This window comes from Chiloscyllium plagiosum, unplaced genomic scaffold (genome assembly GCF_037043375.1).
Source record: "Chiloscyllium plagiosum isolate Xiang-an unplaced genomic scaffold, Cpla_swu_hap1 HiC_scaffold_55, whole genome shotgun sequence".
Taxonomy (NCBI): Eukaryota; Metazoa; Chordata; class Chondrichthyes; order Orectolobiformes; family Hemiscylliidae; genus Chiloscyllium; species Chiloscyllium plagiosum.
The window spans coordinates 528,252-552,836 of NW_028270194.1; the positions used below are offsets into that span (position 1 = coordinate 528,252).

The window sequence follows — 24,585 nt, forward strand, 5'->3', positions numbered from 1 at the left end:
CAACGCTTTCAGGACGCATCGGCACACACCCTTGCCTCTCTGCAACGAGTCAGCTGTCTCCCTGCCGCGGTTGCAGCTGACGGCCAGCAGGGTGCCCTTTTTTCAACCCCAACACACAAAAGCGCTTTGTGCTCACTGCAACCAAATGAAGTCTTCTATCAGTCAGGCGGGGCCCTGCGACGTCACCTCACGCTCGTGGTGGCTGCGCCAAGGTTGAAGTCGTTTCGACCTCCAGTCAGCAATTGCCATCTCCTCAGCACTTCTTTCCTCGTCCATGTGTCGTTCCGCCTCGCCTGAGTCCACCAGCTGCCGCTGCTGCACCTCCGACAAGTTGGTCGTTTCACCGAGACCGGCATCAGCAATGTTTGGTCTCAGCCGTCCGACGGATGAGAGAATTTCCTGCACATCCCGGAGCGTGGCTGCTTAGGATCCACTGCGGAAGGAGTGAAGTCAGGGCTAGCTGTCCAACTGGGGGATTAGCTCAAATGGTAGAGCGCTCGCTTTGCATGCGAGAGGTAGCGGGATCGATGCCCGCATTCTCCACTTGCTTTTAAAACGGCAAGTGCAACCTCTCACTCGGCTGGTCTGCAGCAGCCGGAATACCGTTTGCGTACGCCGCCTCCCTGAGAGTGGTCCCGAAAGATCAAAAGCTTCACGCGTGAGCGACAGGCCGGTCCAGCGTAGGAAGAAAGTCGAGCTGCGCGGCGAAGGCAAACGCCAGCGGCGTTGACGTTTTTATCTCTGCGGGTGAAAGTCAGCTCCTTGAAAGGATCACACCGGCGGTGGGTGTAGCTGCCTGAGGTCAGCGGGCAGCACGTCCGGACGTGTTGGGAGGCAACTTGAACCAGTCGGTAAGCTGCGGCCCAAACCCTAACCTGACGTGTACGTGAAGCTGCGAGAGTCAGGTACTGTACCGGCAGAATCTGGCAGTTTCGGATCAGCACTCAAGACGATTTTTTCATGCCAGCACAGGCCGAATCTGTGGAGATCAGCCAGTGGCTCAGGATCTCCCAGAGTGACAGATTTTCAGGGAGACAATGGCGTGACATTAGTGGAGGTGCGCAGCAAAGCATCAGCAAGGGAGAGGCACTGCTGGGCTCTCCTTCGATAGCTCAGCTGGTAGAGCGGAGGACTGTGGTCTGTCGCAAATCTGTCGTTCCTTAGATCGCCGGCTCGAAGGAGCCTCGGCTGCTTTTTGGAAAGAGTGCGCATTCACCAGCACGCGGGCCACAGCAACACAGATGAGCTGAAAACGCGACAACGCTTTCAGGACGCATCGGCACACACCCTTGCCTCTCTGCAACGAGTCAGCTGTCTCCCTGCCGCGGTTGCAGCTGACGGCCAGCAGGGTGCCCTTTTTTCAACCCCAACACACAAAAGCGCTTTGTGCTCACTGCAACCAAATGAAGTCTTCTATCAGTCAGGCGGGGCCCTGCGACGTCACCTCACGCTCGTGGTGGCTGCGCCAAGGTTGAAGTCGTTTCGACCTCCAGTCAGCAATTGCCATCTCCTCAGCACTTCTTTCCTCGTCCATGTGTCGTTCCGCCTCGCCTGAGTCCACCAGCTGCCGCTGCTGCTCCTCCGACAAGTTGGTCGTTTCACCGAGACCGGCATCAGCAATGTTTGGTCTCAGCCTTCCGACGGATGAGAGAATTTCCTGCACATCCCGGAGCGTGGCTGCTTAGGATCCACTGCCGAAGGAGTGAAGTCAGGGCTGGCTGTCCGACTGGGGGATTAGCTCAAATGGTAGAGCGCTCGCTTTGCGTGCGAGAGGTAGCGGGATCGATGCCCGCATTCTCCACTTGCTTTTAAAACGGCAAGTGCAACCTCTCACTCGGCTGGTCTGCAGCAGCCGGAATACCGTTTGCGTACGCCGTCTCCCTGAGAGTGGTCCCGAAAGATCAAAAGCTTCACGCGTGAGCGACAGGCCGGTCCAGCGTAGGAAGAAAGTCGAGCTGCGCGGCGAAGGCAAACGCCAGCGGCGTTGACGTTTTTATCTCTGCGGGTGAAAGTCAGCTCCTTGAAAGGATCACACCGGCGGTGGGTGTAGCTGCCTGAGGTCAGCGGGCAGCACGTCCGGACGTGTTGGGAGGCAACTTGAACCAGTCGGTAAGCTGCGGCCCAAACCCTAACCTGACGTGTACGTGAAGCTGCGAGAGTCAAGTACTGTACCGGCAGAATCTGGCAGTTTCGGATCAGCACTCAAGACGATTTTTTCATGCCAGCACAGGCCGAATCTGTGGAGATCAGCCAGTGGCTCAGGATCTCCCAGAGTGACAGATTTTCAGGGAGACAATGGCGTGACATTAGTGGAGGTGCGCAGCAAAGCATCAGCAAGGGAGAGGCACTGCTGGGCTCTCCTTCGATAGCTCAGCTGGTAGAGCGGAGGACTGTGGTCTGTCGCAAATCTGTCGTTCCTTAGATCGCCGGCTCGAAGGAGCCTCGGCTGCTTTTTGGAAAGAGTGCGCATTCACCAGCACGCGGGCCACAGCAACACAGATGAGCTGAAAACGCGACAACGCTTTCAGGACGCATCGGCACACACCCTTGCCTCTCTGCAACGAGTCAGCTGTCTCCCTGCCGCGGTTGCAGCTGACGGCCAGCAGGGTGCCCTTTTTTCAACCCCAACACACAAAAGCGCTTTGTGCTCACTGCAACCAAATGAAGTCTTCTATCAGTCAGGCGGGGCCCTGCGACGTCACCTCACGCTCGTGGTGGCTGCGCCAAGGTTGAAGTCGTTTCGACCTCCAGTCAGCAATTGCCATCTCCTCAGCACTTCTTTCCTCGTCCATGTGTCGTTCCGCCTCGCCTGAGTCCACCAGCTGCCGCTGCTGCACCTCCGACAAGTTGGTCGTTTCACCGAGACCGGCATCAGCAATGTTTGGTCTCAGCCGTCCGACGGATGAGGGAATTTCCTGCACATCCCGGAGCGTGGCTGCTTAGGATCCACTGCGGAAGGAGTGAAGTCAGGGCTAGCTGTCCAACTGGGGGATTAGCTCAAATGGTAGAGCGCTCGCTTTGCATGCGAGAGGTAGCGGGATCGATGCCCGCATTCTCCACTTGCTTTTAAAACGGCAAGTGCAACCTCTCACTCGGCTGGTCTGCAGCAGCCGGAATACCGTTTGCGTACGCCGCCTCCCTGAGAGTGGTCCCGAAAGATCAAAAGCTTCACGCGTGAGCGACAGGCCGGTCCAGCGTAGGAAGAAAGTCGAGCTGCGCGGCGAAGGCAAACGCCAGCGGCGTTGACGTTTTTATCTCTGCGGGTGAAAGTCAGCTCCTTGAAAGGATCACACCGGCGGTGGGTGTAGCTGCCTGAGGTCAGCGGGCAGCACGTCCGGACGTGTTGGGAGGCAACTTGAACCAGTCGGTAAGCTGCGGCCCAAACCCTAACCTGACGTGTACGTGAAGCTGCGAGAGTCAGGTACTGTACCGGCAGAATCTGGCAGTTTCGGATCAGCACTCAAGACGATTTTTTCATGCCAGCACAGGCCGAATCTGTGGAGATCAGCCAGTGGCTCAGGATCTCCCAGAGTGACAGATTTTCAGGGAGACAATGGCGTGACATTAGTGGAGGTGCGCAGCAAAGCATCAGCAAGGGAGAGGCACTGCTGGGCTCTCCTTCGATAGCTCAGCTGGTAGAGCGGAGGACTGTGGTCTGTCGCAAATCTGTCGTTCCTTAGATCGCCGGCTCGAAGGAGCCTCGGCTGCTTTTTGGAAAGAGTGCGCATTCACCAGCACGCGGGCCACAGCAACACAGATGAGCTGAAAACGCGACAACGCTTTCAGGACGCATCGGCACACACCCTTGCCTCTCTGCAACGAGTCAGCTGTCTCCCTGCCGCGGTTGCAGCTGACGGCCAGCAGGGTGCCCTTTTTTCAACCCCAACACACAAAAGCGCTTTGTGCTCACTGCAACCAAATGAAGTCTTCTATCAGTCAGGCGGGGCCCTGCGACGTCACCTCACGCTCGTGGTGGCTGCGCCAAGGTTGAAGTCGTTTCGACCTCCAGTCAGCAATTGCCATCTCCTCAGCACTTCTTTCCTCGTCCATGTGTCGTTCCGCCTCGCCTGAGTCCACCAGCTGCCGCTGCTGCTCCTCCGACAAGTTGGTCGTTTCACCGAGACCGGCATCAGCAATGTTTGGTCTCAGCCTTCCGACGGATGAGAGAATTTCCTGCACATCCCGGAGCGTGGCTGCTTAGGATCCACTGCCGAAGGAGTGAAGTCAGGGCTGGCTGTCCGACTGGGGGATTAGCTCAAATGGTAGAGCGCTCGCTTTGCGTGCGAGAGGTAGCGGGATCGATGCCCGCATTCTCCACTTGCTTTTAAAACGGCAAGTGCAACCTCTCACTCGGCTGGTCTGCAGCAGCCGGAATACCGTTTGCGTACGCCGCCTCCCTGAGAGTGGTCCCGAAAGATCAAAAGCTTCACGCGTGAGCGACAGGCCGGTCCAGCGTAGGAAGAAAGTCGAGCTGCGCGGCGAAGGCAAACGCCAGCGGCGTTGACGTTTTTATCTCTGCGGGTGAAAGTCAGCTCCTTGAAAGGATCACACCGGCGGTGGGTGTAGCTGCCTGAGGTCAGCGGGCAGCACGTCCGGACGTGTTGGGAGGCAACTTGAACCAGTCGGTAAGCTGCGGCCCAAACCCTAACCTGACGTGTACGTGAAGCTGCGAGAGTCAAGTACTGTACCGGCAGAATCTGGCAGTTTCGGATCAGCACTCAAGACGATTTTTTCATGCCAGCACAGGCCGAATCTGTGGAGATCAGCCAGTGGCTCAGGATCTCCCAGAGTGACAGATTTTCAGGGAGACAATGGCGTGACATTAGTGGAGGTGCGCAGCAAAGCATCAGCAAGGGAGAGGCACTGCTGGGCTCTCCTTCGATAGCTCAGCTGGTAGAGCGGAGGACTGTGGTCTGTCGCAAATCTGTCGTTCCTTAGATCGCCGGCTCGAAGGAGCCTCGGCTGCTTTTTGGAAAGAGTGCGCATTCACCAGCACGCGGGCCACAGCAACACAGATGAGCTGAAAACGCGACAACGCTTTCAGGACGCATCGGCACACACCCTTGCCTCTCTGCAACGAGTCAGCTGTCTCCCTGCCGCGGTTGCAGCTGACGGCCAGCAGGGTGCCCTTTTTTCAACCCCAACACACAAAAGCGCTTTGTGCTCACTGCAACCAAATGAAGTCTTCTATCAGTCAGGCGGGGCCCTGCGACGTCACCTCACGCTCGTGGTGGCTGCGCCAAGGTTGAAGTCGTTTCGACCTCCAGTCAGCAATTGCCATCTCCTCAGCACTTCTTTCCTCGTCCATGTGTCGTTCCGCCTCGCCTGAGTCCACCAGCTGCCGCTGCTGCTCCTCCGACAAGTTGGTCGTTTCACCGAGACCGGCATCAGCAATGTTTGGTCTCAGCCTTCCGACGGATGAGAGAATTTCCTGCACATCCCGGAGCGTGGCTGCTTAGGATCCACTGCGGAAGGAGTGAAGTCAGGGCTGGCTGTCCAACTGGGGGATTAGCTCAAATGGTAGAGCGCTCGCTTTGCATGCGAGAGGTAGCGGGATCGATGCCCGCATTCTCCACTTGCTTTTAAAACGGCAAGTGCAACCTCTCACTCGGCTGGTCTGCAGCAGCCGGAATACCGTTTGCGTACGCCGTCTCCCTGAGAGTGGTCCCGAAAGATCAAAAGCTTCACGCGTGAGCGACAGGCCGGTCCAGCGTAGGAAGAAAGTCGAGCTGCGCGGCGAAGGCAAACGCCAGCGGCGTTGACGTTTTTATCTCTGCGGGTGAAAGTCAGCTCCTTGAAAGGATCACACCGGCGGTGGGTGTAGCTGCCTGAGGTCAGCGGGCAGCACGTCCGGACGTGTTGGGAGGCAACTTGAACCAGTCGGTAAGCTGCGGCCCAAACCCTAACCTGACGTGTACGTGAAGCTGCGAGAGTCAGGTACTGTACCGGCAGAATCTGGCAGTTTCGGATCAGCACTCAAGACGATTTTTTCATGCCAGCACAGGCCGAATCTGTGGAGATCAGCCAGTGGCTCAGGATCTCCCAGAGTGACAGATTTTCAGGGAGACAATGGCGTGACATTAGTGGAGGTGCGCAGCAAAGCATCAGCAAGGGAGAGGCACTGCTGGGCTCTCCTTCGATAGCTCAGCTGGTAGAGCGGAGGACTGTGGTCTGTCGCAAATCTGTCGTTCCTTAGATCGCCGGCTCGAAGGAGCCTCGGCTGCTTTTTGGAAAGAGTGCGCATTCACCAGCACGCGGGCCACAGCAACACAGATGAGCTGAAAACGCGACAACGCTTTCAGGACGCATCGGCACACACCCTTGCCTCTCTGCAACGAGTCAGCTGTCTCCCTGCCGCGGTTGCAGCTGACGGCCAGCAGGGTGCCCTTTTTTCAACCCCAACACACAAAAGCGCTTTGTGCTCACTGCAACCAAATGAAGTCTTCTATCAGTCAGGCGGGGCCCTGCGACGTCACCTCACGCTCGTGGTGGCTGCGCCAAGGTTGAAGTCGTTTCGACCTCCAGTCAGCAATTGCCATCTCCTCAGCACTTCTTTCCTCGTCCATGTGTCGTTCCGCCTCGCCTGAGTCCACCAGCTGCCGCTGCTGCTCCTCCGACAAGTTGGTCGTTTCACCGAGACCGGCATCAGCAATGTTTGGTCTCAGCCTTCCGACGGATGAGAGAATTTCCTGCACATCCCGGAGCGTGGCTGCTTAGGATCCACTGCCGAAGGAGTGAAGTCAGGGCTGGCTGTCCGACTGGGGGATTAGCTCAAATGGTAGAGCGCTCGCTTTGCGTGCGAGAGGTAGCGGGATCGATGCCCGCATTCTCCACTTGCTTTTAAAACGGCAAGTGCAACCTCTCACTCGGCTGGTCTGCAGCAGCCGGAATACCGTTTGCGTACGCCGTCTCCCTGAGAGTGGTCCCGAAAGATCAAAAGCTTCACGCGTGAGCGACAGGCCGGTCCAGCGTAGGAAGAAAGTCGAGCTGCGCGGCGAAGGCAAACGCCAGCGGCGTTGACGTTTTTATCTCTGCGGGTGAAAGTCAGCTCCTTGAAAGGATCACACCGGCGGTGGGTGTAGCTGCCTGAGGTCAGCGGGCAGCACGTCCGGACGTGTTGGGAGGCAACTTGAACCAGTCGGTAAGCTGCGGCCCAAACCCTAACCTGACGTGTACGTGAAGCTGCGAGAGTCAAGTACTGTACCGGCAGAATCTGGCAGTTTCGGATCAGCACTCAAGACGATTTTTTCATGCCAGCACAGGCCGAATCTGTGGAGATCAGCCAGTGGCTCAGGATCTCCCAGAGTGACAGATTTTCAGGGAGACAATGGCGTGACATTAGTGGAGGTGCGCAGCAAAGCATCAGCAAGGGAGAGGCACTGCTGGGCTCTCCTTCGATAGCTCAGCTGGTAGAGCGGAGGACTGTGGTCTGTCGCAAATCTGTCGTTCCTTAGATCGCCGGCTCGAAGGAGCCTCGGCTGCTTTTTGGAAAGAGTGCGCATTCACCAGCACGCGGGCCACAGCAACACAGATGAGCTGAAAACGCGACAACGCTTTCAGGACGCATCGGCACACACCCTTGCCTCTCTGCAACGAGTCAGCTGTCTCCCTGCCGCGGTTGCAGCTGACGGCCAGCAGGGTGCCCTTTTTTCAACCCCAACACACAAAAGCGCTTTGTGCTCACTGCAACCAAATGAAGTCTTCTATCAGTCAGGCGGGGCCCTGCGACGTCACCTCACGCTCGTGGTGGCTGCGCCAAGGTTGAAGTCGTTTCGACCTCCAGTCAGCAATTGCCATCTCCTCAGCACTTCTTTCCTCGTCCATGTGTCGTTCCGCCTCGCCTGAGTCCACCAGCTGCCGCTGCTGCTCCTCCGACAAGTTGGTCGTTTCACCGAGACCGGCATCAGCAATGTTTGGTCTCAGCCTTCCGACGGATGAGAGAATTTCCTGCACATCCCGGAGCGTGGCTGCTTAGGATCCACTGCGGAAGGAGTGAAGTCAGGGCTGGCTGTCCAACTGGGGGATTAGCTCAAATGGTAGAGCGCTCGCTTTGCATGCGAGAGGTAGCGGGATCGATGCCCGCATTCTCCACTTGCTTTTAAAACGGCAAGTGCAACCTCTCACTCGGCTGGTCTGCAGCAGCCGGAATACCGTTTGCGTACGCCGTCTCCCTGAGAGTGGTCCCGAAAGATCAAAAGCTTCACGCGTGAGCGACAGGCCGGTCCAGCGTAGGAAGAAAGTCGAGCTGCGCGGCGAAGGCAAACGCCAGCGGCGTTGACGTTTTTATCTCTGCGGGTGAAAGTCAGCTCCTTGAAAGGATCACACCGGCGGTGGGTGTAGCTGCCTGAGGTCAGCGGGCAGCACGTCCGGACGTGTTGGGAGGCAACTTGAACCAGTCGGTAAGCTGCGGCCCAAACCCTAACCTGACGTGTACGTGAAGCTGCGAGAGTCAGGTACTGTACCGGCAGAATCTGGCAGTTTCGGATCAGCACTCAAGACGATTTTTTCATGCCAGCACAGGCCGAATCTGTGGAGATCAGCCAGTGGCTCAGGATCTCCCAGAGTGACAGATTTTCAGGGAGACAATGGCGTGACATTAGTGGAGGTGCGCAGCAAAGCATCAGCAAGGGAGAGGCACTGCTGGGCTCTCCTTCGATAGCTCAGCTGGTAGAGCGGAGGACTGTGGTCTGTCGCAAATCTGTCGTTCCTTAGATCGCCGGCTCGAAGGAGCCTCGGCTGCTTTTTGGAAAGAGTGCGCATTCACCAGCACGCGGGCCACAGCAACACAGATGAGCTGAAAACGCGACAACGCTTTCAGGACGCATCGGCACACACCCTTGCCTCTCTGCAACGAGTCAGCTGTCTCCCTGCCGCGGTTGCAGCTGACGGCCAGCAGGGTGCCCTTTTTTCAACCCCAACACACAAAAGCGCTTTGTGCTCACTGCAACCAAATGAAGTCTTCTATCAGTCAGGCGGGGCCCTGCGACGTCACCTCACGCTCGTGGTGGCTGCGCCAAGGTTGAAGTTGTTTCGACCTCCAGTCAGCAATTGCCATCTCCTCAGCACTTCTTTCCTCGTCCATGTGTCGTTCCGCCTCGCCTGAGTCCACCAGCTGCCGCTGCTGCTCCTCCGACAAGTTGGTCGTTTCACCGAGACCGGCATCAGCAATGTTTGGTCTCAGCCGTCCGACGGATGAGAGAATTTCCTGCACATCCCGGAGCGTGGCTGCTTAGGATCCACTGCGGAAGGAGTGAAGTCAGGGCTGGCTGTCCAACTGGGGGATTAGCTCAAATGGTAGAGCGCTCGCTTTGCATGCGAGAGGTAGCGGGATCGATGCGCGCATTCTCCACTTGCTTTTAAAACGGCAAGTGCAACCTCTCACTCGGCTGGTCTGCAGCAGCCGGAATACCGTTTGCGTACGCCGCCTCCCTGAGAGTGGTCCCGAAAGATCAAAAGCTTCACGCGTGAGCGACAGGCCGGTCCAGCGTAGGAAGAAAGTCGAGCTGCGCGGCGAAGGCAAACGCCAGCGGCGTTGACGTTTTTATCTCTGCGGGTGAAAGTCAGCTCCTTGAAAGGATCACACCGGCGGTGGGTGTAGCTGCCTGAGGTCAGCGGGCAGCACGTCCGGACGTGTTGGGAGGCAACTTGAACCAGTCGGTAAGCTGCGGCCCAAACCCTAACCTGACGTGTACGTGAAGCTGCGAGAGTCAGGTACTGTACCGGCAGAATCTGGCAGTTTCGGATCAGCACTCAAGACGATTTTTTCATGCCAGCACAGGCCGAATCTGTGGAGATCAGCCAGTGGCTCAGGATCTCCCAGAGTGACAGATTTTCAGGGAGACAATGGCGTGACATTAGTGGAGGTGCGCAGCAAAGCATCAGCAAGGGAGAGGCACTGCTGGGCTCTCCTTCGATAGCTCAGCTGGTAGAGCGGAGGACTGTGGTCTGTCGCAAATCTGTCGTTCCTTAGATCGCCGGCTCGAAGGAGCCTCGGCTGCTTTTTGGAAAGAGTGCGCATTCACCAGCACGCGGGCCACAGCAACACAGATGAGCTGAAAACGCGACAACGCTTTCAGGACGCATCGGCACACACCCTTGCCTCTCTGCAACGAGTCAGCTGTCTCCCTGCCGCGGTTGCAGCTGACGGCCAGCAGGGTGCCCTTTTTTCAACCCCAACACACAAAAGCGCTTTGTGCTCACTGCAACCAAATGAAGTCTTCTATCAGTCAGGCGGGGCCCTGCGACGTCACCTCACGCTCGTGGTGGCTGCGCCAAGGTTGAAGTCGTTTCGACCTCCAGTCAGCAATTGCCATCTCCTCAGCACTTCTTTCCTCGTCCATGTGTCGTTCCGCCTCGCCTGAGTCCACCAGCTGCCGCTGCTGCTCCTCCGACAAGTTGGTCGTTTCACCGAGACCGGCATCAGCAATGTTTGGTCTCAGCCGTCCGACGGATGAGAGAATTTCCTGCACATCCCGGAGCGTGGCTGCTTAGGATCCACTGCGGAAGGAGTGAAGTCAGGGCTGGCTGTCCAACTGGGGGATTAGCTCAAATGGTAGAGCGCTCGCTTTGCATGCGAGAGGTAGCGGGATCGATGCCCGCATTCTCCACTTGCTTTTAAAACGGCAAGTGCAACCTCTCACTCGGCTGGTCTGCAGCAGCCGGAATACCGTTTGCGTACGCCGTCTCCCTGAGAGTGGTCCCGAAAGATCAAAAGCTTCACGCGTGAGCGACAGGCCGGTCCAGCGTAGGAAGAAAGTCGAGCTGCGCGGCGAAGGCAAACGCCAGCGGCGTTGACGTTTTTATCTCTGCGGGTGAAAGTCAGCTCCTTGAAAGGATCACACCGGCGGTGGGTGTAGCTGCCTGAGGTCAGCGGGCAGCACGTCCGGACGTGTTGGGAGGCAACTTGAACCAGTCGGTAAGCTGCGGCCCAAACCCTAACCTGACGTGTACGTGAAGCTGCGAGAGTCAGGTACTGTACCGGCAGAATCTGGCAGTTTCGGATCAGCACTCAAGACGATTTTTTCATGCCAGCACAGGCCGAATCTGTGGAGATCAGCCAGTGGCTCAGGATCTCCCAGAGTGACAGATTTTCAGGGAGACAATGGCGTGACATTAGTGGAGGTGCGCAGCAAAGCATCAGCAAGGGAGAGGCACTGCTGGGCTCTCCTTCGATAGCTCAGCTGGTAGAGCGGAGGACTGTGGTCTGTCGCAAATCTGTCGTTCCTTAGATCGCCGGCTCGAAGGAGCCTCGGCTGCTTTTTGGAAAGAGTGCGCATTCACCAGCACGCGTGCCACAGCAACACAGATGAGCTGAAAACGCGACAACGCTTTCAGGACGCATCGGCACACACCCTTGCCTCTCTGCAACGAGTCAGCTGTCTCCCTGCCGCGGTTGCAGCTGACGGCCAGCAGGGTGCCCTTTTTTCAACCCCAACACACAAAAGCGCTTTGTGCTCACTGCAACCAAATGAAGTCTTCTATCAGTCAGGCGGGGCCCTGCGACGTCACCTCACGCTCGTGGTGGCTGCGCCAAGGTTGAAGTCGTTTCGACCTCCAGTCAGCAATTGCCATCTCCTCAGCACTTCTTTCCTCGTCCATGTGTCGTTCCGCCTCGCCTGAGTCCACCAGCTGCCGCTGCTGCTCCTCCGACAAGTTGGTCGTTTCACCGAGACCGGCATCAGCAATGTTTGGTCTCAGCCGTCCGACGGATGAGAGAATTTCCTGCACATCCCGGAGCGTGGCTGCTTAGGATCCACTGCGGAAGGAGTGAAGTCAGGGCTGGCTGTCCAACTGGGGGATTAGCTCAAATGGTAGAGCGCTCGCTTTGCATGCGAGAGGTAGCGGGATCGATGCCCGCATTCTCCACTTGCTTTTAAAACGGCAAGTGCAACCTCTCACTCGGCTGGTCTGCAGCAGCCGGAATACCGTTTGCGTACGCCGTCTCCCTGAGAGTGGTCCCGAAAGATCAAAAGCTTCACGCGTGAGCGACAGGCCGGTCCAGCGTAGGAAGAAAGTCGAGCTGCGCGGCGAAGGCAAACGCCAGCGGCGTTGACGTTTTTATCTCTGCGGGTGAAAGTCAGCTCCTTGAAAGGATCACACCGGCGGTGGGTGTAGCTGCCTGAGGTCAGCGGGCAGCACGTCCGGACGTGTTGGGAGGCAACTTGAACCAGTCGGTAAGCTGCGGCCCAAACCCTAACCTGACGTGTACGTGAAGCTGCGAGAGTCAGGTACTGTACCGGCAGAATCTGGCAGTTTCGGATCAGCACTCAAGACGATTTTTTCATGCCAGCACAGGCCGAATCTGTGGAGATCAGCCAGTGGCTCAGGATCTCCCAGAGTGACAGATTTTCAGGGAGACAATGGCGTGACATTAGTGGAGGTGCGCAGCAAAGCATCAGCAAGGGAGAGGCACTGCTGGGCTCTCCTTCGATAGCTCAGCTGGTAGAGCGGAGGACTGTGGTCTGTCGCAAATCTGTCGTTCCTTAGATCGCCGGCTCGAAGGAGCCTCGGCTGCTTTTTGGAAAGAGTGCGCATTCACCAGCACGCGTGCCACAGCAACACAGATGAGCTGAAAACGCGACAACGCTTTCAGGACGCATCGGCACACACCCTTGCCTCTCTGCAACGAGTCAGCTGTCTCCCTGCCGCGGTTGCAGCTGACGGCCAGCAGGGTGCCCTTTTTTCAACCCCAACACACAAAAGCGCTTTGTGCTCACTGCAACCAAATGAAGTCTTCTATCAGTCAGGCGGGGCCCTGCGACGTCACCTCACGCTCGTGGTGGCTGCGCCAAGGTTGAAGTCGTTTCGACCTCCAGTCAGCAATTGCCATCTCCTCAGCACTTCTTTCCTCGTCCATGTGTCGTTCCGCCTCGCCTGAGTCCACCAGCTGCCGCTGCTGCTCCTCCGACAAGTTGGTCGTTTCACCGAGACCGGCATCAGCAATGTTTGGTCTCAGCCGTCCGACGGATGAGAGAATTTCCTGCACATCCCGGAGCGTGGCTGCTTAGGATCCACTGCGGAAGGAGTGAAGTCAGGGCTGGCTGTCCAACTGGGGGATTAGCTCAAATGGTAGAGCGCTCGCTTTGCATGCGAGAGGTAGCGGGATCGATGCCCGCATTCTCCACTTGCTTTTAAAACGGCAAGTGCAACCTCTCACTCGGCTGGTCTGCAGCAGCCGGAATACCGTTTGCGTACGCCGTCTCCCTGAGAGTGGTCCCGAAAGATCAAAAGCTTCACGCGTGAGCGACAGGCCGGTCCAGCGTAGGAAGAAAGTCGAGCTGCGCGGCGAAGGCAAACGCCAGCGGCGTTGATGTTTTTATCTCTGCGGGTGAAAGTCAGCTCCTTGAAAGGATCACACCGGCGGTGGGTGTAGCTGCCTGAGGTCAGCGGGCAGCACGTCCGGACGTGTTGGGAGGCAACTTGAACCAGTCGGTAAGCTGCGGCCCAAACCCTAACCTGACGTGTACGTGAAGCTGCGAGAGTCAGGTACTGTACCGGCAGAATCTGGCAGTTTCGGATCAGCACTCAAGACGATTTTTTCATGCCAGCACAGGCCGAATCTGTGGAGATCAGCCAGTGGCTCAGGATCTCCCAGAGTGACAGATTTTCAGGGAGACAATGGCGTGACATTAGTGGAGGTGCGCAGCAAAGCATCAGCAAGGGAGAGGCACTGCTGGGCTCTCCTTCGATAGCTCAGCTGGTAGAGCGGAGGACTGTGGTCTGTCGCAAATCTGTCGTTCCTTAGATCGCCGGCTCGAAGGAGCCTCGGCTGCTTTTTGGAAAGAGTGCGCATTCACCAGCACGCGGGCCACAGCAACACAGATGAGCTGAAAACGCGACAACGCTTTCAGGACGCATCGGCACACACCCTTGCCTCTCTGCAACGAGTCAGCTGTCTCCCTGCCGCGGTTGCAGCTGACGGCCAGCAGGGTGCCCTTTTTTCAACCCCAACACACAAAAGCGCTTTGTGCTCACTGCAACCAAATGAAGTCTTCTATCAGTCAGGCGGGGCCCTGCGACGTCACCTCACGCTCGTGGTGGCTGCGCCAAGGTTGAAGTCGTTTCGACCTCCAGTCAGCAATTGCCATCTCCTCAGCACTTCTTTCCTCGTCCATGTGTCGTTCCGCCTCGCCTGAGTCCACCAGCTGCCGCTGCTGCTCCTCCGACAAGTTGGTCGTTTCACCGAGACCGGCATCAGCAATGTTTGGTCTCAGCCGTCCGACGGATGAGAGAATTTCCTGCACATCCCGGAGCGTGGCTGCTTAGGATCCACTGCGGAAGGAGTGAAGTCAGGGCTGGCTGTCCAACTGGGGGATTAGCTCAAATGGTAGAGCGCTCGCTTTGCATGCGAGAGGTAGCGGGATCGATGCCCGCATTCTCCACTTGCTTTTAAAACGGCAAGTGCAACCTCTCACTCGGCTGGTCTGCAGCAGCCGGAATACCGTTTGCGTACGCCGTCTCCCTGAGAGTGGTCCCGAAAGATCAAAAGCTTCACGCGTGAGCGACAGGCCGGTCCAGCGTAGGAAGAAAGTCGAGCTGCGCGGCGAAGGCAAACGCCAGCGGCGTTGACGTTTTTATCTCTGCGGGTGAAAGTCAGCTCCTTGAAAGGATCACACCGGCGGTGGGTGTAGCTGCCTGAGGTCAGCGGGCAGCACGTCCGGACGTGTTGGGAGGCAACTTGAACCAGTCGGTAAGCTGCGGCCCAAACCCTAACCTGACGTGTACGTGAAGCTGCGAGAGTCAGGTACTGTACCGGCAGAATCTGGCAGTTTCGGATCAGCACTCAAGACGATTTTTTCATGCCAGCACAGGCCGAATCTGTGGAGATCAGCCAGTGGCTCAGGATCTCCCAGAGTGACAGATTTTCAGGGAGACAATGGCGTGACATTAGTGGAGGTGCGCAGCAAAGCATCAGCAAGGGAGAGGCACTGCTGGGCTCTCCTTCGATAGCTCAGCTGGTAGAGCGGAGGACTGTGGTCTGTCGCAAATCTGTCGTTCCTTAGATCGCCGGCTCGAAGGAGCCTCGGCTGCTTTTTGGAAAGAGTGCGCATTCACCAGCACGCGTGCCACAGCAACACAGATGAGCTGAAAACGCGACAACGCTTTCAGGACGCATCGGCACACACCCTTGCCTCTCTGCAACGAGTCAGCTGTCTCCCTGCCGCGGTTGCAGCTGACGGCCAGCAGGGTGCCCTTTTTTCAACCCCAACACACAAAAGCGCTTTGTGCTCACTGCAACCAAATGAAGTCTTCTATCAGTCAGGCGGGGCCCTGCGACGTCACCTCACGCTCGTGGTGGCTGCGCCAAGGTTGAAGTCGTTTCGACCTCCAGTCAGCAATTGCCATCTCCTCAGCACTTCTTTCCTCGTCCATGTGTCGTTCCGCCTCGCCTGAGTCCACCAGCTGCCGCTGCTGCTCCTCCGACAAGTTGGTCGTTTCACCGAGACCGGCATCAGCAATGTTTGGTCTCAGCCGTCCGACGGATGAGAGAATTTCCTGCACATCCCGGAGCGTGGCTGCTTAGGATCCACTGCGGAAGGAGTGAAGTCAGGGCTGGCTGTCCAACTGGGGGATTAGCTCAAATGGTAGAGCGCTCGCTTTGCATGCGAGAGGTAGCGGGATCGATGCCCGCATTCTCCACTTGCTTTTAAAACGGCAAGTGCAACCTCTCACTCGGCTGGTCTGCAGCAGCCGGAATACCGTTTGCGTACGCCGTCTCCCTGAGAGTGGTCCCGAAAGATCAAAAGCTTCACGCGTGAGCGACAGGCCGGTCCAGCGTAGGAAGAAAGTCGAGCTGTGCGGCGAAGGCAAACGCCAGCGGCGTTGACGTTTTTATCTCTGCGGGTGAAAGTCAGCTCCTTGAAAGGATCACACCGGCGGTGGGTGTAGCTGCCTGAGGTCAGCGGGCAGCACGTCCGGACGTGTTGGGAGGCAACTTGAACCAGTCGGTAAGCTGCGGCCCAAACCCTAACCTGACGTGTACGTGAAGCTGCGAGAGTCAGGTACTGTACCGGCAGAATCTGGCAGTTTCGGATCAGCACTCAAGACGATTTTTTCATGCCAGCACAGGCCGAATCTGTGGAGATCAGCCAGTGGCTCAGGATCTCCCAGAGTGACAGATTTTCAGGGAGACAATGGCGTGACATTAGTGGAGGTGCGCAGCAAAGCATCAGCAAGGGAGAGGCACTGCTGGGCTCTCCTTCGATAGCTCAGCTGGTAGAGCGGAGGACTGTGGTCTGTCGCAAATCTGTCGTTCCTTAGATCGCCGGCTCGAAGGAGCCTCGGCTGCTTTTTGGAAAGAGTGCGCATTCACCAGCACGCGTGCCACAGCAACACAGATGAGCTGAAAACGCGACAACGCTTTCAGGACGCATCGGCACACACCCTTGCCTCTCTGCAACGAGTCAGCTGTCTCCCTGCCGCGGTTGCAGCTGACGGCCAGCAGGGTGCCCTTTTTTCAACCCCAACACACAAAAGCGCTTTGTGCTCACTGCAACCAAATGAAGTCTTCTATCAGTCAGGCGGGGCCCTGCGACGTCACCTCACGCTCGTGGTGGCTGCGCCAAGGTTGAAGTCGTTTCGACCTCCAGTCAGCAATTGCCATCTCCTCAGCACTTCTTTCCTCGTCCATGTGTCGTTCCGCCTCGCCTGAGTCCACCAGCTGCCGCTGCTGCTCCTCCGACAAGTTGGTCGTTTCACCGAGACCGGCATCAGCAATGTTTGGTCTCAGCCGTCCGACGGATGAGAGAATTTCCTGCACATCCCGGAGCGTGGCTGCTTAGGATCCACTGCGGAAGGAGTGAAGTCAGGGCTGGCTGTCCAACTGGGGGATTAGCTCAAATGGTAGAGCGCTCGCTTTGCATGCGAGAGGTAGCGGGATCGATGCCCGCATTCTCCACTTGCTTTTAAAACGGCAAGTGCAACCTCTCACTCGGCTGGTCTGCAGCAGCCGGAATACCGTTTGCGTACGCCGTCTCCCTGAGAGTGGTCCCGAAAGATCAAAAGCTTCACGCGTGAGCGACAGGCCGGTCCAGCGTAGGAAGAAAGTCGAGCTGCGCGGCGAAGGCAAACGCCAGCGGCGTTGACGTTTTTATCTCTGCGGGTGAAAGTCAGCTCCTTGAAAGGATCACACCGGCGGTGGGTGTAGCTGCCTGAGGTCAGCGGGCAGCACGTCCGGACGTGTTGGGAGGCAACTTGAACCAGTCGGTAAGCTGCGGCCCAAACCCTAACCTGACGTGTACGTGAAGCTGCGAGAGTCAGGTACTGTACCGGCAGAATCTGGCAGTTTCGGATCAGCACTCAAGACGATTTTTTCATGCCAGCACAGGCCGAATCTGTGGAGATCAGCCAGTGGCTCAGGATCTCCCAGAGTGACAGATTTTCAGGGAGACAATGGCGTGACATTAGTGGAGGTGCGCAGCAAAGCATCAGCAAGGGAGAGGCACTGCTGGGCTCTCCTTCGATAGCTCAGCTGGTAGAGCGGAGGACTGTGGTCTGTCGCAAATCTGTCGTTCCTTAGATCGCCGGCTCGAAGGAGCCTCGGCTGCTTTTTGGAAAGAGTGCGCATTCACCAGCACGCGTGCCACAGCAACACAGATGAGCTGAAAACGCGACAACGCTTTCAGGACGCATCGGCACACACCCTTGCCTCTCTGCAACGAGTCAGCTGTCTCCCTGCCGCGGTTGCAGCTGACGGCCAGCAGGGTGCCCTTTTTTCAACCCCAACACACAAAAGCGCTTTGTGCTCACTGCAACCAAATGAAGTCTTCTATCAGTCAGGCGGGGCCCTGCGACGTCACCTCACGCTCGTGGTGGCTGCGCCAAGGTTGAAGTCGTTTCGACCTCCAGTCAGCAATTGCCATCTCCTCAGCACTTCTTTCCTCGTCCATGTGTCGTTCCGCCTCGCCTGAGTCCACCAGCTGCCGCTGCTGCTCCTCCGACAAGTTGGTCGTTTCACCGAGACCGGCATCAGCAATGTTTGGTCTCAGCCGTCCGACGGATGAGAGAATTTCCTGCACATCCCGGAGCGTGGCTGCTTAGGATCCACTGCGGAAGGAGTGAAGTCAGGGCTGGCTGTCCAACTGGGGGATTAGCTCAAATGGTAGAGCGCTCGCTTTGCATGCGAGAGGTAGCGGGATCGATGCCCGCATTCTCCACTTGCTTTTAAAACGGCAAGTGCAACCTCTCACTCGGCTGGTCTGCAGCAGCCGGAATACCGTTTGCGTACGCCGTCTCCCTGAGAGTGGTCCCGAAAGATCAAAAGCTTCACGCGTGAGCGACAGGCCGGTCCAGCGTAGGAAGAAAGTCGAGCTGCGCGGCGAAGGCAAACGCCAGCGGCGTTGACGTTTTTATCTCTGCGGGTGAAAGTCAGCTCCTTGAAAGGATCACACCGGCGGTGGGTGTAGCTGCCTGAGGTGAGCGGGCAGCACGTCCGGACGTGTTGGGAGGCAACTTGAACCAGTCGGTAAGCTGCGGCCCAAACCCTAACCTGACGTGTACGTGAAGCTGCGAGAGTCAGGTACTGTACCGGCAGAATCTGGCAGTTTCGGATCAGCACTCAAGACGATTTTTTCATGCCAGCACAGGCCGAATCTGTGGAGATCAGCCAGTGGCTCAGGATCTCCCAGAGTGACAGATTTTCAGGGAGACAATGGCGTGACATTAGTGGAGGTGCGCAGCAAAGCATCAGCAAGGGAGAGGCACTGCTGGGCTCTCCTTCGATAGCTCAGCTGGTAGAGCGGAGGACTGTGGTCTGTCGCAAATCTGTCGTTCCTTAGATCGCCGGCTCGAAGGAGCCTCGGCTGCTTTTTGGAAAGAGTGCGCATTCACCAGCACGCGGGCCACAGCAACACAGATGAGCTGAAAACGCGACAACGCTTTCAGGACGCATCGGCACACACCCTTGCCTCTCTGCAACGAGTCAGCTGTCTCCCTGCCGCGGTTGCAGCTGACGGCCAGCAGGGTGCCCTTTTTTCAACCCCAACACACAAAAGCGCTTTGTGCTCACTGCAACCAAATGAAGTCTTCTATCAGTCAGGCGGGGCCCTGCGACGTCACCTCACGCTCGTGGTGGCTGCGCCAAGGTTGAAGTCGTTTCGACCTCCAGTCAGCAATTGCCATCTCCTCAGCACTTCTTTCCTCGTCCATGTGTCGTTCCGCCTCGCCTGAGTCCACCAGCTGCCGCTGCTGCTCCTCCGACAAGTTGGTCGTTTCACCGAGACCGGCATCAGCAATGTTTGGTCTCAGCCGTCCGACGGATGAGAGAATTTCCTGCACATCCCGGAGCGTGGCTGCTTAGGATCCACTGCGGAAGGAGTGAAGTCAGGGCTGGCTGTCCAACTGGGGGATTAGCTCAAATGGTAGAGCGCTCGCTTTGCATGCGAGAGGTAGCGGGATCGATGCCCGCATTCTCCACTTGCTTTTAAAACGGCAAGTGCAACCTCTCACTCGGCTGGTCTGCAGCAGCCGGAATACCGTTTGCGTACGCCGTCTCCCTGAGAGTGGTCCCGAAAGATCAAAAGCTTCACGCGTGAGCGACAGGCCGGTCCAGCGTAGGAAGAAAGTCGAGCTGCGCGGCGAAGGCAAACGCCAGCGGCATTGACGTTTTTATCTCTGCGGGTGAAAGTCAGCTCCTTGAAAGGATCACACCGGCGGTGGGTGTAGCTGCCTGAGGTCAGCGGGCAGCACGTCCGGACGTGTTGGGAGGCAACTTGAACCAGTCGGTAAGCTGCGGCCCAAACCCTAACCTGACGTGTACGTGAAGCTGCGAGAGTCAGGTACTGTACCGGCAGAATCTGGCAGTTTCGGATCAGCACTCAAGACGATTTTTTCATGCCAGCACAGGCCGAATCTGTGGAGATCAGCCAGTGGCTCAGGATCTCCCAGAGTGACAGATTTTCAGGGAGACAATGGCGTGACATTAGTGGAGGTGCGCAGCAAAGCATCAGCAAGGGAGAGGCACTGCTGGGCTCTCCTTCGATAGCTCAGCTGGTAGAGCGGAGGACTGTGGTCTGTCGCAAATCTGTCGTTCCTTAGATCGCCGGCTCGAAGGAGCCTCGGCTGCTTTTTGGAAAGAGTGCGCATTCACCAGCACGCGGGCCACAGCAACACAGATGAGCTGAAAACGCGACAACGCTTTCAGGACGCATCGGCACACACCCTTGCCTCTCTGCAACGAGTCAGCTGTCTCCCTGCCGCGGTTGCAGCTGACGGCCAGCAGGGTGCCCTTTTTTCAACCCCAACACACAAAAGCGCTTTGTGCTCACTGCAACCAAATGAAGTCTTCTATCAGTCAGGCGGGGCCCTGCGACGTCACCTCACGCTCGTGGTGGCTGCGCCAAGGTTGAAGTCGTTTCGACCTCCAGTCAGCAATTGCCATCTCCTCAGCACTTCTTTCCTCGTCCATGTGTCGTTCCGCCTCGCCTGAGTCCACCAGCTGCCGCTGCTGCTCCTCCGACAAGTTGGTCATTTCACCGAGACCGGCATCAGCAATGTTTGGTCTCAGCCGTCCGACGGATGAGAGAATTTCCTGCACATCCCGGAGCGTGGCTGCTTAGGATCCACTGCGGAAGGAGTGAAGTCAGGGCTGGCTGTCCAACTGGGGGATTAGCTCAAATGGTAGAGCGCTCGCTTTGCATGCGAGAGGTAGCGGGATCGATGCCCGCATTCTCCACTTGCTTTTAAAACGGCAAGTGCAACCTCTCACTCGGCTGGTCTGCAGCAGCCGGAATACCGTTTGCGTACGCCGTCTCCCTCAGAGTGGTCCCGAAAGATCAAAAGCTTCACGCGTGAGCGACAGGCCGGTCCAGCGTAGGAAGAAAGTCGAGCTGCGCGGCGAAGGCAAACGCCAGCGGCGTTGACGTTTTTATCTCTGCGGGTGAAAGTCAGCTCCTTGAAAGGATCACACCGGCGGTGGGTGTAGCTGCCTGAGGTCAGCGGGCAGCACGTCCGGACGTGTTGGGAGGCAACTTGAACCAGTCGGTAAGCTGCGGCCCAAACCCTAACCTGACGTGTACGTGAAGCTGCGAGAGTCAGGTACTGTACCGGCAGAATCTGGCAGTTTCGGATCAGCACTCAAGACGATTTTTTCATGCCAGCACAGGCCGAATCTGTGGAGATCAGCCAGTGGCTCAGGATCTCCCAGAGTGACAGATTTTCAGGGAGACAATGGCGTGACATTAGTGGAGGTGCGCAGCAAAGCATCAGCAAGGGAGAGGCACTGCTGGGCTCTCCTTCGATAGCTCAGCTGGTAGAGCGGAGGACTGTGGTCTGTCGCAAATCTGTCGTTCCTTAGATCGCCGGCTCGAAGGAGCCTCGGCTGCTTTTTGGAAAGAGTGCGCATTCACCAGCACGCGGGCCACAGCAACACAGATGAGCTGAAAACGCGACAACGCTTTCAGGACGCATCGGCACACACCCTTGCCTCTCTGCAACGAGTCAGCTGTCTCCCTGCCGCGGTTGCAGCTGACGGCCAGCAGGGTGCCCTTTTTTCAACCCCAACACACAAAAGCGCTTTGTGCTCACTGCAACCAAATGAAGTCTTCTATCAGTCAGGCGGGGCCCTGCGACGTCACCTCACGCTCGTGGTGGCTGCGCCAAGGTTGAAGTCGTTTCGACCTCCAGTCAGCAATTGCCATCTCCTCAGCACTTCTTTCCTCGTCCATGTGTCGTTCCGCCTCGCCTGAGTCCACCAGCTGCCGCTGCTGCTCCTCCGACAAGTTGGTCATTTCACCGAGACCGGCATCAGCAATGTTTGGTCTCAGCCGTCCGACGGATGAGAGAATTTCCTGCACATCCCGGAGCGTGGCTGCTTAGGATCCACTGCGGAAGGAGTGAAGTCAGGGCTGGCTGTCCAACTGGGGGATTAGCTCAAATGGTAGAGCGCTCGCTTTGCATGCGAGAGGTAGCGGGATCGATGCCCGCATTCTCCACTTGCTTTTAAAACGGCAAGTGCAACCTCTCACTCGGCTGGTCTGCAGCAGCCGGAATACCGTTTGCGTACGCCGTCTCCCTCAGAGTGGTCCCGAAAGATCAAAAGCTTCACGCGTGAGCGACAGGCCGGTCCAGCGTAGGAAGAAAGTCGAGCTGCGCGGCGAAGGCAAACGCCAGCGGCGTTGACGTTTTTATCTCTGCGGGTGAAAGTCAGCTCCTTGAAAGGATCACACCGGCGGTGGGTGTAGCTGCCTGAGGTCAGCGGGCAGCACGTCCGGACGTGTTGGGAGGCAACTTGAACCAGTCGGTAAGCTGCGGCCCAAACCCTAACCTGACGTGTACGTGAAGCTGCGAGAGTCAGGTACTGTACCGGCAGAATCTGGCAGTTTCGGATCAGCACTCAAGACGATTTTTTCATGCCAGCACAGGCCGAATCTGTGGAGATCAGCCAGTGGCTCAGGATCTCCCAGAGTGACAGATTTTCAGGGAGACAATGGCGTGACATTAGTGGAGGTGCGCAGCAAAGCATCAGCAAGGGAGAGGCACTGCTGGGCTCTCCTTCGATAGCTCAGCTGGTAGAGCGGAGGACTGTGGTCTGTCGCAAATCTGTCGTTCCTTAGATCGCCGGCTCGAAGGAGCCTCGGCTGCTTTTTGGAAAGAGTGCGCATTCACCAGCACGCGTGCCACAGCAACACAGATGAGCTGAAAACGCGACAACGCTTTCAGGACGCATCGGCACACACCCTTGCCTCTCTGCAACGAGTCAGCTGTCTCCCTGCCGCGGTTGCAGCTGACGGCCAGCAGGGTGCCCTTTTTTCAACCCCAACACACAAAAGCGCTTTGTGCTCACTGCAACCAAATGAAGTCTTCTATCAGTCAGGCGGGGCCCTGCGACGTCACCTCACGCTCGTGGTGGCTGCGCCAAGGTTGAAGTCGTTTCGACCTCCAGTCAGCAATTGCCATCTCCTCAGCACTTCTTTCCTCGTCCATGTGTCGTTCCGCCTCGCCTGAGTCCACCAGCTGCCGCTGCTGCTCCTCCGACAAGTTGGTCGTTTCACCGAGACCGGCATCAGCAATGTTTGGTCTCAGCCGTCCGACGGATGAGAGAATTTCCTGCACATCCCGGAGCGTGGCTGCTTAGGATCCACTGCGGAAGGAGTGAAGTCAGGGCTGGCTGTCCAACTGGGGGATTAGCTCAAATGGTAGAGCGCTCGCTTTGCATGCGAGAGGTAGCGGGATCGATGCCCGCATTCTCCACTTGCTTTTAAAACGGCAAGTGCAACCTCTCACTCGGCTGGTCTGCAGCAGCCGGAATACCGTTTGCGTACGCCGTCTCCCTGAGAGTGGTCCCGAAAGATCAAAAGCTTCACGCGTGAGCGACAGGCCGGTCCAGCGTAGGAAGAAAGTCGAGCTGCGCGGCGAAGGCAAACGCCAGCGGCGTTGACGTTTTTATCTCTGCGGGTGAAAGTCAGCTCCTTGAAAGGATCACACCGGCGGTGGGTGTAGCTGCCTGAGGTCAGCGGGCAGCACGTCCGGACGTGTTGGGAGGCAACTTGAACCAGTCGGTAAGCTGCGGCCCAAACCCTAACCTGACGTGTACGTGAAGCTGCGAGAGTCAGGTACTGTACCGGCAGAATCTGGCAGTTTCGGATCAGCACTCAAGACGATTTTTTCATGCCAGCACAGGCCGAATCTGTGGAGATCAGCCAGTGGCTCAGGATCTCCCAGAGTGACAGATTTTCAGGGAGACAATGGCGTGACATTAGTGGAGGTGCGCAGCAAAGCATCAGCAAGGGAGAGGCACTGCTGGGCTCTCCTTCGATAGCTCAGCTGGTAGAGCGGAGGACTGTGGTCTGTCGCAAATCTGTCGTTCCTTAGATCGCCGGCTCGAAGGAGCCTCGGCTGCTTTTTGGAAAGAGTGCGCATTCACCAGCACGCGGGCCACAGCAACACAGATGAGCTGAAAACGCGACAACGCTTTCAGGACGCATCGGCACACACCCTTGCCTCTCTGCAACGAGTCAGCTGTCTCCCTGCCGCGGTTGCAGCTGACGGCCAGCAGGGTGCCCTTTTTTCAACCCCAACACACAAAAGCGCTTTGTGCTCACTGCAACCAAATGAAGTCTTCTATCAGTCAGGCGGGGCCCTGCGACGTCACCTCACGCTCGTGGTGGCTGCGCCAAGGTTGAAGTCGTTTCGACCTCCAGTCAGCAATTGCCATCTCCTCAGCACTTCTTTCCTCGTCCATGTGGCCTTCCGCCTCGCCTGAGTCCACCAGCTGCCGCTGCTGCTCCTCCGACAAGTTGGTCGTTTCACCGAGACCGGCATCAGCAATGTTTGGTCTCAGCCGTCCGACGGATGAGAGAATTTCCTGCACATCCCGGAGCGTGGCTGCTTAGGATCCACTGCGGAAGGAGTGAAGTCAGGGCTGGCTGTCCAACTGGGGGATTAGCTCAAATGGTAGAGCGCTCGCTTTGCATGCGAGAGGTAGCGGGATCGATGCCCGCATTCTCCACTTGCTTTTAAAACGGCAAGTGCAACCTCTCACTCGGCTGGTCTGCAGCAGCCGGAATACCGTTTGCGTACGCCGTCTCCCTGAGAGTGGTCCCGAAAGATCAAAAGCTTCACGCGTGAGCGACAGGCCGGTCCAGCGTA

General features: G+C 57.4%; 19 non-coding genes across 19 annotated transcripts; all 19 read left to right on the plus strand.

The window, feature by feature from the left end:
• Positions 1 to 470: 470 nt before the first annotated feature.
• On the plus strand, positions 471 to 543 carry trnaa-ugc (transfer RNA alanine (anticodon UGC)). The gene has a single exon. It is a non-coding gene; the product is annotated as a tRNA-Ala (tRNA).
• A 1,185-nt stretch (positions 544 to 1,728) lies between these two features.
• Positions 1,729 to 1,801, plus strand: trnaa-ugc (transfer RNA alanine (anticodon UGC)). The gene has a single exon. It is a non-coding gene; the product is annotated as a tRNA-Ala (tRNA).
• A 1,185-nt stretch (positions 1,802 to 2,986) lies between these two features.
• On the plus strand, positions 2,987 to 3,059 carry trnaa-ugc (transfer RNA alanine (anticodon UGC)). Its single transcript has one exon. It is a non-coding gene; the product is annotated as a tRNA-Ala (tRNA).
• A 1,185-nt stretch (positions 3,060 to 4,244) lies between these two features.
• trnaa-ugc (transfer RNA alanine (anticodon UGC)) lies at positions 4,245 to 4,317 on the plus strand. Its single transcript has one exon. It is a non-coding gene; the product is annotated as a tRNA-Ala (tRNA).
• Positions 4,318 to 5,502: 1,185 nt separating this feature from the next.
• Positions 5,503 to 5,575, plus strand: trnaa-ugc (transfer RNA alanine (anticodon UGC)). The gene has a single exon. It is a non-coding gene; the product is annotated as a tRNA-Ala (tRNA).
• A 1,185-nt stretch (positions 5,576 to 6,760) lies between these two features.
• Positions 6,761 to 6,833, plus strand: trnaa-ugc (transfer RNA alanine (anticodon UGC)). Its single transcript has one exon. It is a non-coding gene; the product is annotated as a tRNA-Ala (tRNA).
• Positions 6,834 to 8,018: 1,185 nt separating this feature from the next.
• Positions 8,019 to 8,091, plus strand: trnaa-ugc (transfer RNA alanine (anticodon UGC)). Its single transcript has one exon. It is a non-coding gene; the product is annotated as a tRNA-Ala (tRNA).
• A 2,443-nt stretch (positions 8,092 to 10,534) lies between these two features.
• Positions 10,535 to 10,607, plus strand: trnaa-ugc (transfer RNA alanine (anticodon UGC)). The gene has a single exon. It is a non-coding gene; the product is annotated as a tRNA-Ala (tRNA).
• A 1,185-nt stretch (positions 10,608 to 11,792) lies between these two features.
• On the plus strand, positions 11,793 to 11,865 carry trnaa-ugc (transfer RNA alanine (anticodon UGC)). The gene has a single exon. It is a non-coding gene; the product is annotated as a tRNA-Ala (tRNA).
• Positions 11,866 to 13,050: 1,185 nt separating this feature from the next.
• Positions 13,051 to 13,123, plus strand: trnaa-ugc (transfer RNA alanine (anticodon UGC)). Its single transcript has one exon. It is a non-coding gene; the product is annotated as a tRNA-Ala (tRNA).
• Positions 13,124 to 14,308: 1,185 nt separating this feature from the next.
• Positions 14,309 to 14,381, plus strand: trnaa-ugc (transfer RNA alanine (anticodon UGC)). Its single transcript has one exon. It is a non-coding gene; the product is annotated as a tRNA-Ala (tRNA).
• Positions 14,382 to 15,566: 1,185 nt separating this feature from the next.
• On the plus strand, positions 15,567 to 15,639 carry trnaa-ugc (transfer RNA alanine (anticodon UGC)). The gene has a single exon. It is a non-coding gene; the product is annotated as a tRNA-Ala (tRNA).
• Positions 15,640 to 16,824: 1,185 nt separating this feature from the next.
• On the plus strand, positions 16,825 to 16,897 carry trnaa-ugc (transfer RNA alanine (anticodon UGC)). Its single transcript has one exon. It is a non-coding gene; the product is annotated as a tRNA-Ala (tRNA).
• A 1,185-nt stretch (positions 16,898 to 18,082) lies between these two features.
• On the plus strand, positions 18,083 to 18,155 carry trnaa-ugc (transfer RNA alanine (anticodon UGC)). Its single transcript has one exon. It is a non-coding gene; the product is annotated as a tRNA-Ala (tRNA).
• A 1,185-nt stretch (positions 18,156 to 19,340) lies between these two features.
• Positions 19,341 to 19,413, plus strand: trnaa-ugc (transfer RNA alanine (anticodon UGC)). Its single transcript has one exon. It is a non-coding gene; the product is annotated as a tRNA-Ala (tRNA).
• Positions 19,414 to 20,598: 1,185 nt separating this feature from the next.
• On the plus strand, positions 20,599 to 20,671 carry trnaa-ugc (transfer RNA alanine (anticodon UGC)). The gene has a single exon. It is a non-coding gene; the product is annotated as a tRNA-Ala (tRNA).
• Positions 20,672 to 21,856: 1,185 nt separating this feature from the next.
• trnaa-ugc (transfer RNA alanine (anticodon UGC)) lies at positions 21,857 to 21,929 on the plus strand. Its single transcript has one exon. It is a non-coding gene; the product is annotated as a tRNA-Ala (tRNA).
• Positions 21,930 to 23,114: 1,185 nt separating this feature from the next.
• On the plus strand, positions 23,115 to 23,187 carry trnaa-ugc (transfer RNA alanine (anticodon UGC)). Its single transcript has one exon. It is a non-coding gene; the product is annotated as a tRNA-Ala (tRNA).
• A 1,185-nt stretch (positions 23,188 to 24,372) lies between these two features.
• trnaa-ugc (transfer RNA alanine (anticodon UGC)) lies at positions 24,373 to 24,445 on the plus strand. Its single transcript has one exon. It is a non-coding gene; the product is annotated as a tRNA-Ala (tRNA).
• Positions 24,446 to 24,585: the final 140 nt, after the last annotated feature.